Source organism: Pinus tabuliformis, chromosome 4_1, assembly GCF_031772625.1.
Source record: "Pinus tabuliformis cultivar Carrire ecotype Pingquan chromosome 4_1, CPIR1, whole genome shotgun sequence".
In the NCBI taxonomy this organism is placed as follows: domain Eukaryota; kingdom Viridiplantae; phylum Streptophyta; class Pinopsida; order Pinales; family Pinaceae; genus Pinus; species Pinus tabuliformis.
Window position 1 is genome coordinate 136,177,684 of NC_142303.1, and position 21,669 is coordinate 136,199,352.

Genomic DNA, 21,669 nt, shown 5'->3' on the forward strand with positions numbered 1-21,669 from the left:
ATTATTTGTTATTCTCCTCCTTGGTTTTTTTTTACACAGTTCCTTAATGGTTTTTGCATATATTCGGATATCTTGGATAGCTTGGAGGAGTGGGATTTTTATGTACAAATTTTTTAGTTCTCCCAGAATATCAAAGTCAAGATGTTCTATAGGGCGCGGTATGATTAATCGTTCTGGGAATGGGGGAGAAGATGTGGTTGCTTGGTCATGAGTCTATTGTCTGACCACATCTTCTTCTTGTAATGGTTGTTCTATAGGTAACTAATTTTCAACTTGGGCCTGTTTGTCTCCCTTGGTTTCTACAATACGCCCAGACCTTAATTGAAGGTCGTTGCACTCCCTTAGATCGGTTTCTAGTTTTGGTGTTTCAATTATTTGAATAGATTGAACCAGTCTGTTATTTGGGTTCGGGTTGGGTTGGGCTGGGAGTTGCGGTCTTAAATTGGACTGGGGATTTTGTTGTAGTGCTGGCAGTGTAGGTTGAGGGAGTGGAATGGTTCCTACTGGCTGATTCATTGGTCTTTGCCAGTTTGTCTACCAGGCTTGACTCTGCGAAGTGGGAGGGGACCATTGTGCTGGATACGCATTGTTTTGCCAATATGGTGGGGCGTAGGGAAAATTTGGCCAATTAGATTGCCTTGTCTGGTTCAGCCAAGGGGATGATGAAGGAAATGGTTGTTGTGACCAATTTGAGAAGGGAGGTTGATTTTGCCACATTGTATTATATTGCTGAGCATGATACTGCGGAGGCTGGAAAGAAGAAGATGGATCAAAGAACATACTTGATTGTCATGGCTACCATTGATGACACTGATTAAGTAGGTACACCGGTTCTGGTTCTTCTTCCACTTCTTTGTATACTGCTTTCAAACCAGGAAGTGAGGGGCAGCTCTCTGTAGAGTGGTCTTTTGTACAAATAGCGCAGATTTGAACTGCATCTAATGGGCACTCTTTGTGGCTATGTTTCTTTCTGCATCTGGGACAGAATATTGCCAGATTTTGCTCTGCCTCTGCTTGTTTCTGTTTGGCTTGCATAATATCGAGCTATGTTGTCAGAGTCCCCAATATATCAGTTTTGGAATTTTCTAATAAATTTCCAATTTCCATGCGAGTTACTCCTTCTCCAGAGATCTTGTTGTCCCTTGTAAACCTGTCATATTCTACTAGTTTTAGCCTTGTGCTGCCTTGCAAGATCCTGATACATAAATCAATGTTGTTAGCAAAATTTTCTTGATAAATATCTCCTTTTCCCATAATATTTAGTGTTTCAACCCATTGTTCCCTCATGCCTTAAATTAATGTTGTTTTTAATACATTGTCAGGTAAGGGTAATCATGCATAAGGAGATCTTTGAAGATTATACTAAAAAATTTCAACATATTATTCTAATGTCTCATTAGGTCTAGCTACCATCTGAAATATTTCATCTTTTAACTCTCTGGACCTACAATAATCCTGATATTTCTTCAGGAAGGCACCTTTCATATGATCCCAATCATTTATAACACCTCCACCCAACCCCATAAACCATCGTAAAGCAGCTCCTTTTAATGTAGAGGTAAATAGTTTCAACTTTTGGGGATTGGTGGTATAGTCACATTCTCTGCACAACACATCAAATTCAAACAAAAACACATCTGGGTCCTCTGATGTTAGGCCATGAAATGTAGGGATGTGCTGGAGAGGAATGTCCTTCATAGGTGCATTGACTACAGTATCTACAATGGGATATTGCAGTGTAGAGGTTTGGGGGGTGTTACATAGTAATTTGTCACCGTCTGTCACCGTCCCTGTTACCCCTCTCCCCGCACACTGGAGGACTCATTCCGGGACCTGTGAGAAGTGACATGACCTGAAACCACTTGCATCATATTCCTCTAAGTATGAGCTTCATATGCCCTGAAGACATCTCCTGTAGAATACCCATGAAAACAGCTCTTTTTGCATTAGCGTGGGTCCACAGTTCACTGCCCACGCTAATGAGGAAAATCCTCTAAAAAGGGCGCGCCATTGGCGCTCTGTCTCAGAGTTGCACTCGCGCCAACCGAAATGAGTAAAGTTTTCAACCAACAAGCTTCCGAAGGTTCTCTTCAACCCATTCACCAATTGAATCTATGTTGAGCTAGGATGGTTTGGCTTCGGATCTCCATAGAAGGGAAGTGGTTTGCCACCTTTCATGGAAGTTTCCAAGTGATAAAGCCAATCCCATGAATAATGTGGTTGATCCTATCTCTTTCCTCTCTATCTATAAAAGCTTATCTCTATGCCTTGAGCAAGCTAGTAATCCTAGTAGTAGTTCTAGTCAGTAATTCCAGTATAGTGATAGAGAGTTTGAAGCTGCAAGAACCTTCTTTGCACCCATAAGGCCAAATCTAAGTAAGGAGATTCTTGTCACCCAAGAGAGAGAGGCTTGTTTCCCATCCTAACAAGCTTTGCAAGACTTGTGTAGCTGACTACCCAGCCAAAGGAGGATTTAACGTCAGAACTATGGTTGTATTCTTCTTTGTTATTTATCAATAATAGATAACTATCATTATGGTTCCACTCTCATTGTCCTATGATTGATGTTGAGTTATATCTTTTCTGACTGATATATAATTGCATTTATTGGATTTTATGCTTGTATTTGTGTTGTTCTTTGTATGTGTAGGTGTCCAATCACGGAGATCGTGAGGATCGTGACCGGCCGAGGCAAAGGAACGAGGGCAACGTCTCTTCTATGAATATTAGCGTTGGAATCCAAGTAGGTTCTCATCATCCACCTTTAATTTGTGATTAGGAACTTGCGTGATAGCATTGTTTGATTGTTGCTAGACCCGGTCTGGGCTAGTAGGGATCGTCTCTGTCCACAGAGAGGATTTACCTCCACAACAATTTGGCGACTCCGCTGGGGAGTTAGCTTGTTGTTTGATTTGTAAACAACTTGGAGTTGTCTTGTCTCTTTGGTTCTCTTGTTTGATTGCTTAGATAGCTTTCTGGGTTGGATGCTCTGTTGTCTCTTACTGCCTGGTCTGTCTGGATACTGTCGACCAAGCCTTGGACTGCTTGTTTTTATTTTTAAGCTAGCAAAGTTGATTGGCGCTCTTTTTTGCATGACAGTCGCGCCAACTGGCGCCACTTGCCAGTGTACAGCCCGCGCCAATCCTCAATTGGCGCTAGTTTTCCGCCTGACAGTCGCGCTAGGCCTATGAACTTTTCCAGTTTGCTTGTTTGCAGCCTTCCAAGCTTGGGTTTTGTGTCTAGCTACACCTTTTTCAATCACTTGAGTGTGTCGTCAGAGTCTGGTTTGACTAGTTTTGAGTTTTTTTTTGGCAAATTATTAACTTGATTTCCTTTTATCATTACTTGGAGGTTTGTCTCAGTCTTTTCACAATTTTGCGTCTTTTTGCTTTTGTTTTCGCCTTTGAGTGTTTTTATTTTATGATCTTTGGAACTCACACCCGTTTTTCTTGATTTGCACTTGATTGGTTCTTAGATTACATTAGAATCATCATGTGTTTGAGAATTCTCTTGCATAGATCACACTTGCACAATTAGAATTCTCATTTTCAGGATATGAATGAAAAGTGTGCATAGATTACATTTTCATACTTTGGGTGTTTTCCATTTTCTATCGATTTCACGTTTTAGCCCTAGGACATCTAGTGGCTTTGCGTGTCGAATTTTTGGTCTTCTATCATTCCAGTCGACTTTTTGGTTACTCTCTTGCACTTTTTCAGTGGTTGTTAAGTATTTTATTGCGTTATTCGAGTGATTTACTTCTTTTTCACTTGGATTCCGCTCGGCTTCGTTTTGGGCCTAGATCACATGGCTCATTGAAGTCTTTGGTGTTTTTCTTCATTTTGAAGGACTGCCTTGGTATTTCGGGGACTTGATTGTGTTCTCATTGAGTGAAGTTTGTCTCTTTTACTCATCGTTATTATCTCTCAAAATTTGTTTAGTGCACTTTGCCATTGAAAAGAAAACGAACAATCTCTTTTGCGTTGAATTAGTTAATGGAAATTAGAGCTTTTCATTGATTAGTGACTTTAAAGAAAAGTTTTGTTCATTGCCATTAGCTGCATTAGAGTGGTTCTTGATTGTTTATGGTCATTTTGTTTGATTGAAAAATTCTCAACTCTCTCGTAGTTAGTGTTCATCGAACGAAATGATACTTTTTGGCATATAGCTTGCATTTAGGGAATTGTGAGAGATTACATACGGTAGGACCTGGAAATTGAAACTTAACCAAAGATCAACCATAAAATGAACTTAAAAACGCATTGGAACATAACGCTCACTGATTAGAGGTCTAGGCTAGAGACGTGCTCCGACGTCGTTAAACCTAGTCACTGTTGTTTCACACTACGGTTGGGTGATTCCTCCTTTTGTGACTCGATAGTGGTCTAGCACGGACTTGAGCTCCCACGTACCATCGAGTATATGGGGAGACCCCACTAGGTTATCATCCTTTATCCTCAGGAAGTCGTGTCTGCCGCCTTACAAGTTGTAACGCACTGAACACAACATTCAGGAAGATTGACTGCCGTACGGGAAGTCCTTGGTTTTCATATGACTGCCAAGGTGTATATGCAGTTTTACGGATTTGTTTGGTAAACCCTTTTGCCTAGTTCTCCAGAGTAGTCACTTTTGATCCTTTTCGGACTCCTTAAAAGAAAAGGCTCACTTTAGCACTTGTCACTTCGGGCTCACAAAACATTCGAAGGCGACTAGAGTCACCTTTTTGTCCTTTTCTCGACTCTTAAAACATGAAAAGGTCCAGTTCAGTTCCTTTGTCTTAAAATTTATTCGGCCGCGTTCACATTTACCCGGTTAGATCTTGTTTGTGTTAGCTTGAGTAGCCTTATTTTCGTTCTCAATGGCAACTTTTCCGAGGTTCACCAACCCAGGGATCCCCTCTGACGGGAACCCTGGTCATTTCGCTCCTTTTGGAAATGTCGGTGCTCCTTATACGGCGATGTTGTCCCTCCCAGGGTTAACTGTTGGGTTGCTGGTCTGGTTGTTCTCAACCTCTTTGGTCCCTGCCGTCTCACCGTCTAGTCAATCTGTTCCTCCACCTAAACAACATCATGTTGATTCTAAGGTGGATCTTTCCCCTTCTACGCCCACTTCTACGTCCTCATCTTCTACTTCACCTGGTGAAAGTCTAGATTCGAGTAACCAGGTGGCTAAGAAGAAGAAGAAGAAGACGAAGAAGAAGAAGGCTCCTAAGGGAGAGGTAACAAGTGCAGCTACGCCCTCAAGTATACCTGAAGTCGGGCCCCCTTCCGCTCCTCCACGGAAGGTCAAGTTTCCTTGTCGATTATGCAAGGAGGACCATATTCTTCGCAATTGTCCTGGCATTCCAAAGGTACTAGAAGTATGGTCTCGCGATCTGGCCCGCCCCTCATCGTCCTCTGAAGCTCACGGCGATGCTACCTTATCAGTTGGGAATGGTAAGGGAAAAGGGAAGATTCAAATCCCCTGTAGACTTTGTGAAGGCAATCATCCCCTTCACCTTTGTCCACTCATGGATAAAGCCTCCGCTGTCTTGGAAAGTCTTACAGCTCCTTCACCCCAACTTCCCATTGGTTATCAACATCTCTCTGTAGCCGCAAATCGTTCCCTTGCTGACAAAGAGATTGATTCATATTCTTCTCTTGTCCAGCCTCCTCTTCCTAGACCTGGCTGTGCCCAGCCTGTTCCAGACCAACCATTGGTCAGAAAGAGTGTCGACTCGAGTTCACCACCTGTTGATCACTCTGTTTCGGACGAGCATCACGCCCATGTTCTTCTCATCTCTTCAGATTCTCTTGAGTCTCGAAATGACTCTCCTAACCTAGCTGCTCCCGAAGGTTCTCCTTCGGTTCCTTTAGCACATGGGGGCAATCATACGATTCCCACACCAAGTAGTCTGGTCGCTTCCTTTGATTGGAATCCCCTGATCGCCGGTCGCCTTCCATCCCATATGCCTTTCCAGATCACAGTACATGCCTGTGCTGAGGCAGTACCTGGCACTGTTTTGGATGAAGGGGCATCTGTCAGTCTTATGTCGTACACTACTTGGCAAGCTTTAGGTTCCCCGCAGCTTGGGCCAGTCACTCAGAATCTGTTGGCCTTCGACGGAGGAGCCTGTCCATCTCTAGGAGTTTTCGCGAAGTTCCCTATTACTTTGGGAGGCAAAACCGTCTATATAGACGTCTTGGTTACCCAAGGTGTTTTAGACTTTAGTCTTCTCCTTGGTCGTGACTATGTTTACGCCATGGGGGCCCTCGTTTCTTCGCTTTTCCCTGTGGTTTTCTTTCCGCACGATGGAAGAATTGTGACTATCGATCAAGTGTCATTCGTTAGTCCCTCGATGCCTCCTGCGTCGTTGTCGTCCCCTCCTAGTTTTCATCCACTAGTTGCATCTACCCCACCTCAGATCAACTACGTGGCCACCTATCCCATGCCTGGATCCAGTGATGCCACCATCGTGCATAGTGTCCTGGGGGCATTGGGCCCTGACTTCCAAGATGTTTCCCTTCCACCGGGAGTGGCAATCTTGGAAGCCCCAACTTTCTATTCATTATGATGCAGTTCGGGCGGAGCATAGTTCCTTTCCTATGTCAAGCTCCTTAAAAAATGAAACTAGGTTTGGTCGGAGCATAGTTCCTTTCCTATGTCAAGCTCCTTAAAAAATGAAACTAGGCTTAGTCGGAGCATAGTTCCTGATCTTGTGTCAAGCTCGTTAAAAATGAAACAAGGGTTATGAGGATAGTTCTTTTACTGTGTCAACCTCATTAAAAAATGAAACAACTCCCTTTCCCAATCGAGTCTTTTGATTAAGATCTCGTAAAATAAAAGTCGAGTCTTTCATCGATCTCGAGAGTCAACCTTCATTCCGTCCACTTTGTTGAATGCAATGAAGCTTGGGGGGCATGTACCTCGATTTGCGTTATTATGCTGGGGACAGGTGAACTGATAACAAGCATGGTTTTTCGTTTCAAGCTTGTGTAAACATGAAACCGAATCCAAGCAAAGTTCTCCATGGTTCAAGCTTGTGTAACAATGAACCCATACCCATTTCACAGCTTGTGATTGTTGTCTTTATCTGCTAGATGAGCCTTGGTTGTTTTCATTCCATCGCCGCCGATCATATGCTTTCACTTGGTTGTTTATCCTTTCCTGAGGAACCGCAGCGATGAGTGGTTTTGTTCGCCAACCTCTTAACCATTACATGTTTTGAGTAGTTCCACCATTGCTGGAACCAGTTGCTGCCCTTTATACCACTCGTTCCTCTAGGACGAGTCACCTTTAAGCTCTTTTCTGACTCGTAAAATATGAAAATATTGCCGAGTATTTTTCCTTTTTTGACTCGTTAAAGAGAATAAAAATGGAGGTATGCTTTCAGCTCTTTTCCGACCGTTTAAAGATGAAAAGATCGCCGAGTTCTCCCTCTTGACTCGTTAAACGTAAATAAGAGGCGGTCGTCTTTAAACTCTTTTCCGACCATGTAAAAAATGAAAAGATCATCGGACCCTTGTCATTTCAGGTTCGTTAATGGTCACAAAATGACGTGATATCGATCGCTTTTTTACTTTTTCAGGTCGATGTCACTACCTATGAAAAGTACTCCTCGATCGTAATGATCGGGAGGTTCTTTCGAGCATTGTTTTATACTTTTTCGGGCTCGGGAGACACAACTTTACGAAAAAGGACCCCCCTGGAGTTTTCTTTTCTGCTGTCTTTTCAGACTCTCTAAACAGGAAAAGACATCGAGTTCTTCCTTTGTCAGGCTCGTTAAAACTTAATGACATCGGATTCTGTCGTAATGACGCCCTACAAGCATATGCTATCCCCGTCAAGCTTGTTAAAAATAACTGGGGTACTCGCCAGCAATGGTGGGGACAATGGACCCATAATTATTATCGTGTCGGCAATATGTCGCTCTTGAACATGGCACTACTCTGCATTTGTGTCTGGGTGGGAACATCTCATCTTGTTTTACACTAGCCTCCGTGGGTTTGGGTTATCCTATTTGATCTCTCATCTGCTCATTGCCTTGTCACCATGACCCTTGATCATTTAATGTTAAATACTGCCAAGTCCACTGTTGTGCCGCCGATATGTTCAAGAGGAGTTGACCTCTGCAGTATTACAACCTCCCTCTGATACCTCACATAATTCTGATTCACCACAAAATTCTTCCTCTGTCTCGTGTCGATGATGTGGGAAACACTATGGCCCACCTTCGATCAAGGTCACTTCCTGTGGACTTCAGCTCATTATCCAGGAAGCTGATCTAGAGACTCCCTTCCGATGCCTTGGAGCCTGCATGCCTCAATGGCAGGTTTTTCGTGTTCGACGAGAGGTTTTCATCATTGGCCTCCGATCGAATGATTCTACGGGTGTTCGACGCCAGCTCACTTATTCGCACGCCGTAGATTGTACCTATAGTACCTTGAGGACCATCGTCATTATTGGTGGTACCTCTCACGTCTGTTAACAGTTTTCATTATTGGCTGGTAATCAGACGATGTTCATGCATGTTCGACTCCAACTCATGTATTCACATGCTTGAACTTGTACTCTGTTCGGGTCAAGATGGAGCGCAAGACCATGGATTTTGTTTATTGGAATCCAGGCTGCGATTTGTGGCTTATTATGATCATTACATGACTCATTCACTGGATGGCTGTGACCATGCCTGAGTCTATTTATCGATCCTCACTGGATGGCTGTGCCCATACCTTGGATCTAGATTATTGTGTACTCTGTTATGGATGGCTGCGCCCATACCGCATATATCATGTACTTGAGATATCAGTTGTACTTCTTTATGCAGGTTCTCCGGCGGCCGTGTTTTCAGTCACGCATGTTCTTGTAAAGCATTTCACCCCTCTCTCTCTCGGGCATCATGCTTTAGGGGGCATCTGTTACACAGTAATTTGTCACCATTTGTCACCGTCCATGTTACCCCTCTCCCCGCACACTGGAGGACTCATTCTGGGACCTGTGAGAAGTGACATGACCTGAAACCACTTGCATCATATTCCTCTAAGTATGAGCTTCATATGCCCTGAAGACATCTCCAACAGAATACCCATGAAAACAACTCTTTTTGCATTAGCGCGGGTCCACAGTTCACTGTCCGCGCCAATGAGGAAAATCCTCTAAAAAGGGCACGCCATTGGCGCTCTGTCTCAGAGCCGCACTCGCGCCAACCGAATTGAGTAAAGTTTTCAACCAACAAGCTTCCGAAGGTTCTCTTCAACCCATTCACCAACTGAATCTATGTTGAGCTAGGATGGTTTGGCTTCGAATCTCCATAGAAGGGAAGTGGTTTGCCACCTTTCATGGAAGTTTCCAAGTGATAAAGCCAATCCCATGAATAATGTGGTTGATCCTATCTCTTTCCTCTCTATCTATAAAAGCTTGTCTCTATGCCTTGAGTAAGCTAGTAATCCTAGTAGTAGTTCTAGTCAGTAATTCCAGTATAGTGATAGAGAGTTTGAAGCTACAAGAGCCTTCTTTGCACCCATAAGGCCAAATCTAAGTAAGGAGATTCTTGTCACCCAAGAGAGAGAGGCTTGTTTCCCATCCCAACAAGCTTTGCAATACTTGTGTAGCTGACTACCCAGCCAAAGGAGGATTTGACGTCAGAACTATGGTTGTATTCTTCTTTGTTATTTATCAATAATAGATGACTATCATTATGGTTCCACTCTCATTGTCCTATGATTGATGTTGAGTTATATCTTTTCTGACTGATATATAATTGCATCTATTGGATTTTATGCTTGTATTTGTGTTGTTCTTTGTATGTGCAGGTGTCCAATCACAGAGAGCGTGAGGATCGTGACCGGCCGAGGCAAAGGAACGAGGGCGACGTCTGTTCTACGAATATTAGCGTTGGAATCCAAGTAGGTTCTCATCATCCACCTTTAATTTGTGATTAGGAACTTGCGTGATAGCATTGTTTGATTGTTGCTAGACCCGGTCTGGGCTAGTAGGGATCGTCTCTGTCCGCAGAGAGGATTTACCTCCACAACAGGGGGTTTGCTGGTTGTGGGCCATTTGGTCAAATATGTGCCAATAACCTTCTGGGATTTCTAGGAGGGTATTCCTAGGCTGGCTAGAAGGAGCAGGAATGGCCTTAACAAGAATGGCTTTAACAGCACTTCCTTGGTCTGGGATGATGAGAGTTCCTTGCTGAATTAATGTTTGAGGGGATTCTAGCTCTTTAGGTTTTTCGGCTTCATTCTGGATGATTTTTACAACACTTCCCTTATCTGGGCTGCTTAATGGCTGAACTATTCCAAGAGGAGATTTTGGCTCTTCAGTTTCCCCTGTTTCTCCTCTTCCCTTGCAGAGATTACTAAGGTTCCCTTCTTGCAATGATTTTGGGCTAGAATTCTCAATTTCTTGAAAATCTTGCTCCTCTGTTTGGCTGTGCACCTCAGCGAAGGCTACAAATGGTGATCCTGTGGCCTGAAGGGAACTAGTAGGTTGTCTAGAAGAAACTTTTCTAGGTCCTACTGAAGGCTGAGATTCTGCTTTTTTAAGGATTTCGTCTATAAAGGTCGATCGGCCAAGGGTCACTGGCCCCTTAGCTTTATCAGGCTTGGGTAGTGGTTTAGGATTCTTTTCAGGCTTTTTCTGCTTAGTCATGCACACAAATCAAATGCTGATTTCTACCCAAAACAATAGCAAATCTAGAAAAACATGCTCCGTACGCAGGTTCTTACCTTCTGTTTTTAAAACCCAACTCTCTCCTAGCAGGTACTTACACTACTCTCAAAAGAAACAAATGGCTACACTCTTCCCCGGCAATGACACCAAAATGTCAAGCAGTAAAAAGGGTCTTTTTCACCTCTATTTACCCTACATTAACATGATTTTTTATCTCAAAGAGTGTACTCAGTTTGAGTCGGTCACTTGTCAAGAGTAATGCTAGTAGTATAGTGCTTTTGCAAAATTAAGTAAATGCTGGAAAACAAACTCTAAATGTAATGGCAAGAACTTTAAATTCTTGTAACTAAATCATTCATTTAAGAAACTACAACACTTCATCAGTCAAAGGTGCAGTAATGATAACTCTTCCCTTTATAAACTGATGTAATTGAAAAACAATCAAGTAAAAGATCATCAATCTGGGAACCGGACAACAATATTCAATGTTCACTACAGTTTCAGATCGTTCTGTTCACACCAAAACAATTACTTGAAATGATAATCCAAATGTTAGGAAAGGGAACAACAACTAATCTATTTAAAAAGATTGAACAACAAATCTTTAACCTATAGGAATGACTGAAGCAGTAGTCGTAATCTACAGGAATTAAGAAACAGTCTTTACCTTAGAAATGATTTGAACAGCGAACCGAAAATGGAACAGCAAACTAAAGTGAGTTATGAAATATTGAACAGCAACCCAAATCAAATGTACACACACAACAAACTAAATTGAATGTTACACACAACACATCTATACTGAGGGAAGCAATAATTTGAGTTTTGGCATAACAATTATTGATTACGGTTATGAGGAAACAACAATTGATGTTACCATGGAACAACAATCCCAATGAATAGCAATCACTCTTAGAGGTAAACCGTAGATAAATAGGCAATAGTACCAATCTATAAATACACAGCACTGTTGCTCTGTAAACGAACAGTAATGGTAATCTGTAAGGAACAACAATGTTATACAATAATATCAATCTATGAAGGAACGACAATGCGATATAAATTCAGAAGGATCAGCATAACATTCCAGTTGTAGAAGATAACCTTACTATTCAAATATGAATGAAATATAACAGAGCCAATACATGAAATAATAAGGAACAATAGATTACTAAACAAAGCAAATAAAAGAAATCAAATCGCACACGACTTGGAATTGGAAAATAATGGTACAGGAAGCAAGTGATCCACCAGGGCCGGGCCCTTAGCCTCCAGGGACGCACTGTTGTAATTACTCCAGAATCAAAGATAGAACAGCAATAGAGTTTATGTATTAATCATGAAACAGAGTTACAGTAATCGCTCTTTAAAGAGAGTCGATGATCAAAGTTTAAGTTACAACAGTGAATTTCATAAAACAACAATAATCCGCCCCTTGGGCTAGCAACGCTGTCCCTTTTTATAGTAGCCAAGCAGAAATACCAAAGATACAGATATTCTTTAAGGTAGCGATCCCTCAGGATCCTTTTTTGCCATGTCGTTATTTCTCAGTTATCTCTTCGTTCTCTTGCACTGATTTGGTATCTCCTCTTCCTTTTCCTGGACTATTCGCTCCAATCTGGATTGCCTCGTTTGGATGCGGTTCCTTGTCAAAGGGACAACAATTGATTTCGTCTTGTCTTTTCCTTTCAAATGGAAATCTTCTAATTTCTTGCTTTTCTGCATAGGAAAAGGTAATAATTAGTCATTTTACGTTACTCACAAATCTTCTAAACTTTATCATAATCTTTCACCATATGCCTATTTCATAATGTAAAGAAGTTGTGAATTAAAGGAAAAGATAACGAAATAAGTGGCAATTACATACCTTTTCTAATGCTCAACAACTGCCTTACAATGAGGCTGAAGGGCCTTTTTATTATTGAACAATAAGAGCCAACCCTAAACAACCAAAACCCTAACTCGAGGAGATGTAACACCAAGAGTTTATGGGCCCCATTGGGTTGAGTTGGACAACCAACTTACTGGGGTCATGACTTGGTCATATTATCTTCATTTGACATGCATGATAGCCTGTTCGAAAGATCTCTCTGTGGACTACGATGAAAAAGACAATTTTGGACAAAAAATCACTGGTAGTAGATTTCCAAAAAAATGTTGTTTAGGGCCTCAAAACAGCTCCGGAAGTTTAGGACCCGAAAAACTACTAAAAATAGTAAACTGTGCTACAATTAAGGAAACTGAAAAACTGAAAAAAGCAATGGTGGGGTTCCAAGTGGAATTGGCGGGTGGCCACCAACATCCACCTGGATCATTCATAGTAATGTGTTTTTGGCACATATCTATAGTATCCTTTCTTGGTCCCTTTTTGTTTCCTCTGTTGATATTTTATGTATTCTTGTCTTTTTTCTTTCGTGGCCTTCTTTTTAGCTTTTCTTCTTTTTACTATAGGGTCATCTATAGCAATACCATACTTGTTACAGATGGATTTGTTGTCTGGTAATCTTGACATCTTCTGCAGAGATTTATTAACTTTCATACTAGTGCATAAATTTACCAGAACTTTTGTTATGATGCTGTATATTTCTCCCCAAGTAAAGGATTCAAAAGGTAATTGAAAAGCATCTTGTTTTCCTAGATAATCTACAAATTTTGAAGGCAATGCTGCTAAGTAGATTTGTTTCCACAAGAGATTTTTGCTATCTTTAACCTCATATATTCTCTGAATCCAGTGTCTATGAAAATCTTCATAATGAGACATTTTATTACATTTAATATTCATGAGAATTATCTCATGCTTATTGGCAAGTTCAAGTTCTCCTCCACACCAATGTTCTAAAATGAATGAAGTTAGTGCCCCAATAATATTTCTTTGTGGATCTCCATCAGAATTATGAATGACATCTCCCACTTCATCTTTCAAGATTTCATTTTCCATTTTTGCCACTATTGCTGGTGATGACTCTGTTTCCCACCATCTCAACAAAGTTCTAGTAAAGCACTGAAAAATAGATTTATAAGTTTCTATTTCATTTTTTCCCCTTAGGCACATGGGCTTGTATTCTATAAACATAAGATCTATCATTTGTCGAATCTGAGCAAAACTCAGATTGTCAATATTCCATTCTGTGTGATTCGGGATGGAAGTTATGTGTTTTTGGAAGTTTCCCTTTTCCACTGAGATCAGGTGTTGGATACCTAGTATATTGACTTTGGAGAGGCTCATAGATAGGGAACAGACGTGGTTTTGATCTTTCAGGTTGCTCTACTTCTTTAAACAATGAGGAGATAGTCATTGGCTCAGATTATTCTTCTGCCATTTCTTTAGGGAAGAGAGAAGGAAATCTATCAATAGGGTTAACAGGATGCTGAATATTTATAGATCTCTTGAGTAGAGAAAAAATAGGAATCGGTTTGTCTTTGGGGGTTATATGAAGTTTATCAAATTTTTTAGACAGTTCTTCAATAGATTCCTGAGTAGATTGTTTTCCCATATCTACTTTCCTTTCAACATCTTCTATCCTTGTTAAGGATTCTTTAACAAAACCTTTCAATATAGTAGTGGAATAGTTCACATCATTCAGAGTTTTGTTAATACTATTTACAGATACTTGTATACTGTCAAAATATTTTTTAACTTCAATAGACTTTGCACAATTCATTTCTAGCCCTTTAACTGTTGTATTTGTCCAGTTTATCTATTCATTGGCTTTCTGTATCCTACCATCAATGCCAAGGGCACTGTCATCTTTTATGACCAGTGGAATGGCTTTAACATTGTTCCATGCTTCTCCTAATACAATGCCTTTGTAAGGAGGGAAGGTGGTAGGAGTTTCAATTTTACTGCCATCTATGGCAGTCCAAGAATGTTTTGTTGAGGATGATTCAACATCTGCCATTTGTACATCTTTATTTTCTTGCTTCCTCTTCCATTCATAAAAAGACAACTAGACATTGTTATTTTGCATGTATGTTTTCCATTCATGGGATAATCTGATTTTTTCTAGGTATGGAGTGGTAAGGTCAAAACTTTCAGCCTCAGGATGAGTGTATAAATCCCAATTAAGCATATTTTTCATCCATTGATGATCAATTGTATGCTTCCTACATCCTTCCATAACTGAAAAGAACTTGTGCATTTCTGGTTTTGACGACTTCTTACAATCAGAAGGCACAAAGTTGTCAAATCTGGATTGAGGGATTATTTCATCAAGTTGTTCCAGATATCCTAGACCATAGCGAGGCATACCAGTAGGACACATTTTGCTAAACATGTCTTTGAGGCGGGGGTCTTCATTTTCCAAAGATGGAAGCTCATGAATCATTAATACATGATCAATATCATGAGGGAAAGGTATTTCAGAACACTTAGGATTTGGACACGGAGTGACAGAAGTTGTAGGAGGAGATACTCCTATCCTTGGATGGTGGTTTTGATGTATGATAGAATCAGCAAGGCTACTGAGATTTATCTTTTGATTGCAGCTTGGGAAAATGACTTGTAGGGATGAAAAATTTACAATCTGGGCATATTCAAATAGATCTATATGAGGGAAATTTACAGATGGTGTAAAAGAACTGGCAGTATCTACTACTTGTGGATCAATATACATGGATGATGCTTTGCAAGCTAAATCGATTCTTCTGCGATCTATTGTAGATCTTCTAGGAAAGGATACTACAACAGATGATGGTCCTTCTTGTATATCAGCAGAAGTAATCTTTTGCAATGTTGGAGGTTTTGGGTTATCAACAACCCAATGTTCTGGGAAACTTAGGTCCTCCCATTTAATAATATGATGTTCTATATTTTGATTCTAGGTATCTATTAGAACAACCACACTAGATTTGGATTCTTTGCTGGGAGCATGGAGAACTACAGGATAGAGGGTATTTGTGTGTCTAAAACAACCACGAGTTTGAATGGCAATATTATTTCTCTTTTTCTTCATATCAAACCCTGTTGTTTGAATCTGTAGTTGTAAAATATCCTTGATGTGCTCATCAAATGTATATATAGAAAAGTTGGGATAGCAATCAAAGTATACTGGTCCATTTGATAATGGAGCAACCATTCCTCCTATCAATGAATTTGAATACTTGTTATGTGTCAGATCTCTGACTGTGACAAGAACAAAATTATTTAGTCCTCTATGGACTAAGGGATTGATCCCTACCCTTATGCACCCTAGATGCAAATATTTGGTTCCCAGTCTTTTGGCTTTAGACTGAAGTTTCTTAGTGTCAAGAAGAGAAAGTGTTTGTACGGAATCTGAGTTCTCTTGTATTTGACTAATACTTTCTATGATAGGTATTCTAGTTACAGATTTAAGATGGAACATAGATAAGTTAGCATATACTTCTGACGAGGATATACTACGTAGACACCACTTAGGTGTAGGCTGACTTTCAAAATATTCAAGTTTTGCAGAATTTATAACCCTTTTAGATGATGAAGAAAACATATCTCTTAATGGGTTTTCTTCAGCTTGTTCTTTAGCTTCAAACTCTCTGAAAGAGACTAATCTTCTAGAATTATCCATTTTAGAGACTTATAGATTTTGAGTACTAACCGTAATGAACCAGACGTTACTGCCTCTGATACCACAATTTGCTGCAAGGGCTTTAGACCCGAATATTGCTCTCATTGAGTCTCTTCTCTGTGATAAATACACGAACCCATACACGAACCTTTGGAATTTTACACTCTAGTGTCTGACACAACCAAAGATAGATTATTACTCAACAGAAGATTGCAAAAAATCTAGAACCTTGGTCTTAGGCCCACACTGAAGCTGCCAGAAGAATTAAAATGAAGGTAAAAACTCTTCCTATTCTTCATATCGCTGATGAAGATTCTTTCAAAATTGTTGAAACAGAAGCCAACAATGAAGGGTGGGGAGGAATTTTGAAGCAAAAGAAAGAAGGAAAAGAAAAAAAAGTTCAGCTTGTCTCAGGGACTTGGAGCCCACCTGAGAAAAACTATTCTACTATAGAAAAAGAGGTCAAAGCAGCATGGAACTGCATTGATAAATTTGATATCCACCTGATACACAAAAAGTTTCTCTTAAGAATAGATGCCTCTGCACTAAAGAAAGTCCTTAGTAAAGCTATAAAGAAAGCAAGAGAAGCTAAGTTCGCAAGGTGGCAAGCTCTATTTGCAAATTTCGACTTTGAAGTCGAACACATCAAAGGCGAAAAGAATTGTCTGCCTGACTTCCTAAGCAGAGAATATTTAAATTAGAAAGACACTGCCATGGTGATAGTAACAGAATGGGACCCTTCCCAACATACAGAGACTCTGAGAAGTATTTCTGAAACACAGAACTGGGAAGAATACTGTTCCAAATGGAAACCAACATGGCAACTAAGAAACACAAAAGTGCTCGATGCAAATTTGCAACCTCATTAAGATATTCAACACTTAGTACCTGAAAGGAAAGTCTACCCCAAAGGTAGCAAATGGATACACGACATGGTGTATCAGAGGAGTATGATGGCCGCACATTTGGCTGAAGAATCTCTAAGCCAAAATTTTAGAGATATTACTGTGATCTAGACAGAAGGAAGCAACCAGAGGAGAATCTTCCACAAATATCTTGCCATAAATCAAACCAGATGGCCGGGATGGTACGACATGCTAGAAATGTGGCCATAGGGTAATCCAAGCATTATCTTCTCGGATACCATTTACAACTTTTCAGACTACAAAATGTTGTGGTGGGACATCATGAATGTAGATGGAAAAAACGAAACTCACTACACAAGAGTAAAATTTGGGGCCACAGGGACCACACAAAGACAACGGCAAGGTGAATGGCTTCAACAATGGTGGAACGATTTTGGCCTCAACAAGACTGCTATGGATCCTCTTTTCTTCCAGCGTGACTTTCGATATGAATGTGACACTTGTGGATTTTTAATTGAATGCTGACATTCTCCATGTAAAATTGTTGGAGATGTCAATAATTATCAAGATAGTCAAATTATAGGTTATTTTATGAAAAGACACCATGAATGGTTAGTCATGACTAAGATTAAACACCAAATCGTCTTAAGAAAGCCTATGATTGTACGAAGAATTTATACAAAGGCTTGGGATTCTTGTAGATATTCTCAGATAAGATTTCCAGGGGCCACACCCTTGGGGGACTAATGGTTCTTGTGGGCTTGTCCTTAAAGCTTCCACAGTGTCATAATGATGTCTAGTCACAATACTGAATGTGACTAGTTTTCTCGTGGGCGTTTCTGTTTAAAAGCATCCACTATGTAAAAGTTATTTACAATACAATGTTTTCCATGGGATTTGTTCAAATCTTCCACAGTGTAACTTAGTACGAAGATTCTTCAGTCACGAGACTCGGAGCACTTCTCCGACTTTTGGTGAGCTTTGAGCCACATCTCTTCGACTGACGAAAGATAGTACTGAATCTGTCTGCCTGACTGTCGGATGTTTTTCCCCTCATTTTCCTATATAAAGAAGGAGTAAGGCTCATTCTGGGCATTCAGGGTGTGAGTGTGATTTTGGTTATGTTTTTGAGTTTTTGAGTCCAAGGAGGAAGTTCTTGCTTCCATATCTTTAGAGTTGGATCTGAGAAGCCTGCACATCAGAGTGAGAGCTCTGTTGAGAACCTAAAGTGGCCAGATTCTTAGGTTTTTGAAGTCTGTATGTTTTCGTAAGAATTCAAGTTCTAAGATAGAGTGCGTGAAAGGCCAGGAAGCCTTCAGATAGCTTCTTGCTTGACAAGTCACAACATTTGATAAATGCCTAAACAATCTATCTTTGAAAAGGAGCTTCAGAATTTCTCTTTGAATTTTTGTAAAGAAACTTTTGCATAAATATATGAGTATCCATTTTCTGAGCATGATACATTCCGCTAGAGTACATTTCTTTTTCATTTCTGCATGTGTTAAAATTGTCCGTTGAAGTAGTAGTATCTGTGAAACAAGAGGTTCACTTGAGGTTCACTGAGGTCTGAGGAACACCAGTCTGTTAAAGGCAGGGGCCGTGTGTCAGACGCTAGAGTGTGAAAGTCCAAAGACTCGTGTACGAGTTCGTGTAAGGGTTCACTTATACTTTACATCCACACAATACTTATCAAAATAATAAATTAAATGTATCTTATCCTCCTATAACTTTTTTAAACAAAATTGTATCAAATTAACAATTTATTTCCCATTTCTTTTGTGACTAGGTAGAGCCTACGCCGAAGCTAATCAGTTTATTAAATAACAAAAGAACAATCCACCCCCAATGAATAAGATAATTATCACTAGAATTACCACAATGAATAAGATAATTATCACGAATTACCTAATCAGTTTATTAAATAACAAAAACAATCCACCCACAATGAATAAGATAATTATCACTAGAATTACCACAATGAATAAGATAATTATCACGAATTACCGACCCTGAATAAAATAATTATCAGCAAAATGGTACCAACGATAGTTATCACCCGAATTGTACCCAATGAGACTCTCAATAATAAGATTAACAAATCTTACCATTTTCTTCCATCATACAAACTTCTAAACTTCTGGAGACAAAATATTATAAAATTAACAACTTATTACACTTTACATTATAAAATTAACAACTTACTACACTTTATAATGCAATCACTAATAAAGTTAACCAGTGTTACAATTCTCCATACAGCAAAGGAAAAACTGTTCCCTATAATATGGCCATTGCACAACCAGTCAGCGTGACTGGCTTCGCATAATCTATTCGCCCCATGAGCTTTATCCAAATTTCAATTCATCAATAGTTTGAAACTACTGCATCTCGTCACACAAATAAACATATATATGAAAATTTCAGCTGCAATATCTGTAATAGCCATGGCCGTTATTCATGGAACCATATAATCTGGAGCCTAAACAGACAATGTTCATCCGGCCTGCAATGTCACAACTATAGCTGTGACCTTAAATCTTAACCCAATTTGTGTACTGGTGTTGCGGGGTCACTTGTCTCCGACAGAGATGGAAGAAAATGGTGGCTGTTTGGTGTTGGAAAACGATGATCCCCAGTCTCGTTCACCTGGACCACTTGGCGTCCCACATGATTGCTTGATCTCCTCAAGCCGAGCAACAGCTTCTTTCATGTCTGGTCTGTCATCTCTATCAGAAGCCAAGCATCTGAAGGCTAATTCTGCAACAGCACTGACCATGGCCTTCACCAGATGGTTAACTTCAATGTCCAGCTGGGGATCCACGAGTTCATGCAAAGCCCCTTCTTGAATCTTTGATATTGCCATGTTAGCAAGGTTGATTTCCCCTGTATTCCGATGTACGTCCACCGCTAATTTGGCAGAGATGATCTCCATTAAAACGACCCCGAAGCTGTACACATCGGATTTCTCAGTCAAGTAATAGCATTTAAGGTATTCTGGGTCAATATACCCCGCCGTGCCCAGTATAGCACTGGTGACATATGAGGCATCTGCAGGCACAAGCCCGCAAAACCCAAAACGAGCAACCTTGACATTGAAATTCTCGTCCAAGAAAATATTGGAGGATTTCACATCTCTGTGAATTATAGGCGTATCAGCACTGTGAAGGAAAGCCAAGGCCTGGGCAGTTTGAAGAGCAATGTTCAAACGAGCGTACCATGGCAATCCCCTAGGGTTTCTGCGATACCCATGGAGATGATCGGCCAAGGTCCCATTTGGAACAAATTCATATACAAGCAGCAGATCTGGAGTGCCTGCAGAGGTACAGCCATAAGGAGGAACCAGGCGTGGATGATTCAAGCTCGAAAATATCTGCAACTCGTTGATGAACTGTTCATGTTTCCAAGAATTTTCCTGATAAAGTCTTTTCACGGCCACAGTTCGTCCGTCCCGAAGCTTTCCCAAATAGACCAACCCATTCCCTTCTTCCCCAATTTCGTTATCCTCATGAAAACAGTTTGTAGCCTGTCGAAGTTCTTCGTAGGAATATATTACCAAATTGCCTATCTTCCGCCCAGGGAATACAGGTGGCTCCATGCCCTTTCCCTCATATTCTCTTAAACCAGTAGCATGACTCTGGCTACCAGAAGGTTTCGTCCTCTTCACACAATGGGTTAGGAACAATACCAGTTTCCTCATGCTCACTGCTTTGCTTCCCTCTTCTGTCACAGATAAAAATTAATGAAAGCTCACTTGAAGTTGTTAGGATCACATAGCATCATAGAGTATGGAGAGAAGTAGTGGTGTCTAGAAAAAACTTTGCTTGATTTTATTAGCTAATCTGACTTAAAAATCACAGAGCAAAGAAGTGGTGGTGTTGTTAAAATCACAGAGCATCCCGAAAAATGGTGGTGTCTAAAAATATTTTGCTGGATTCCATTGGCTAACAAAACTAAGAATTACAGAGCTAGTGGCGTCTAAAAAAACACCTTACTTAATCTACGAACTAGCCGAACTAATAATAAATAGGTTACAACCCTAACACAAGTTGAAAGAAGAAGAGGCCAATAGCAACCAACTGAAGATGAAGGGCTCTGTAAACAGGTTAAGAAGACGATGGAAATGGAATTTAGGAGAGTGGGCGTGACGGAAACGGCATGGAATGGAATTGCCGTGCGGGAAACGCCCTCAATTCCACACGGCTTTACAGAGAATTCTGCTGGTATTTGCTGTAAGATGCCCTCAATTCCACACGGTTTTACGTCTTTATCTGTGAAAATTGTGCAGTGATTTGACTCTGACTGTGGAAGGCTGAGAAGGGCGACTTGCCGTTAAACAGAAGCCAATGACCAGAAATGTATGCAGAATTCCGTAAATACATTACGAGGGCGAAAACACGAATTGCAGTGCACAGGATTGCAGAGTCAACGACCCAATCCGATTTTGCCGCTCGATTTATTAAAATTTAATCTATGCGGAAAGTTATAAAATAATTTATTTTGAACAGGGATTTGCTTTGGCATAGATAAACGACATGGAATTGAGTCAATTGACTTGAGGTGAGGAAGACTCCAATGTCAAGACGTACACGGGCCGTTTCTCTCACCTG

The 21,669-nt window shown here is 40.4% G+C and overlaps 1 pseudogene; it reads right to left on the minus strand.

Annotated features, from left to right (window-relative positions):
• Nucleotides 1-19,631: 19,631 nt before the first annotated feature.
• Nucleotides 19,632-20,759, minus strand: LOC149174583 (LEAF RUST 10 DISEASE-RESISTANCE LOCUS RECEPTOR-LIKE PROTEIN KINASE-like 1.1 pseudogene; annotated as a pseudogene).
• Between the last annotated feature and the right edge of the window lie 910 nt (nucleotides 20,760-21,669).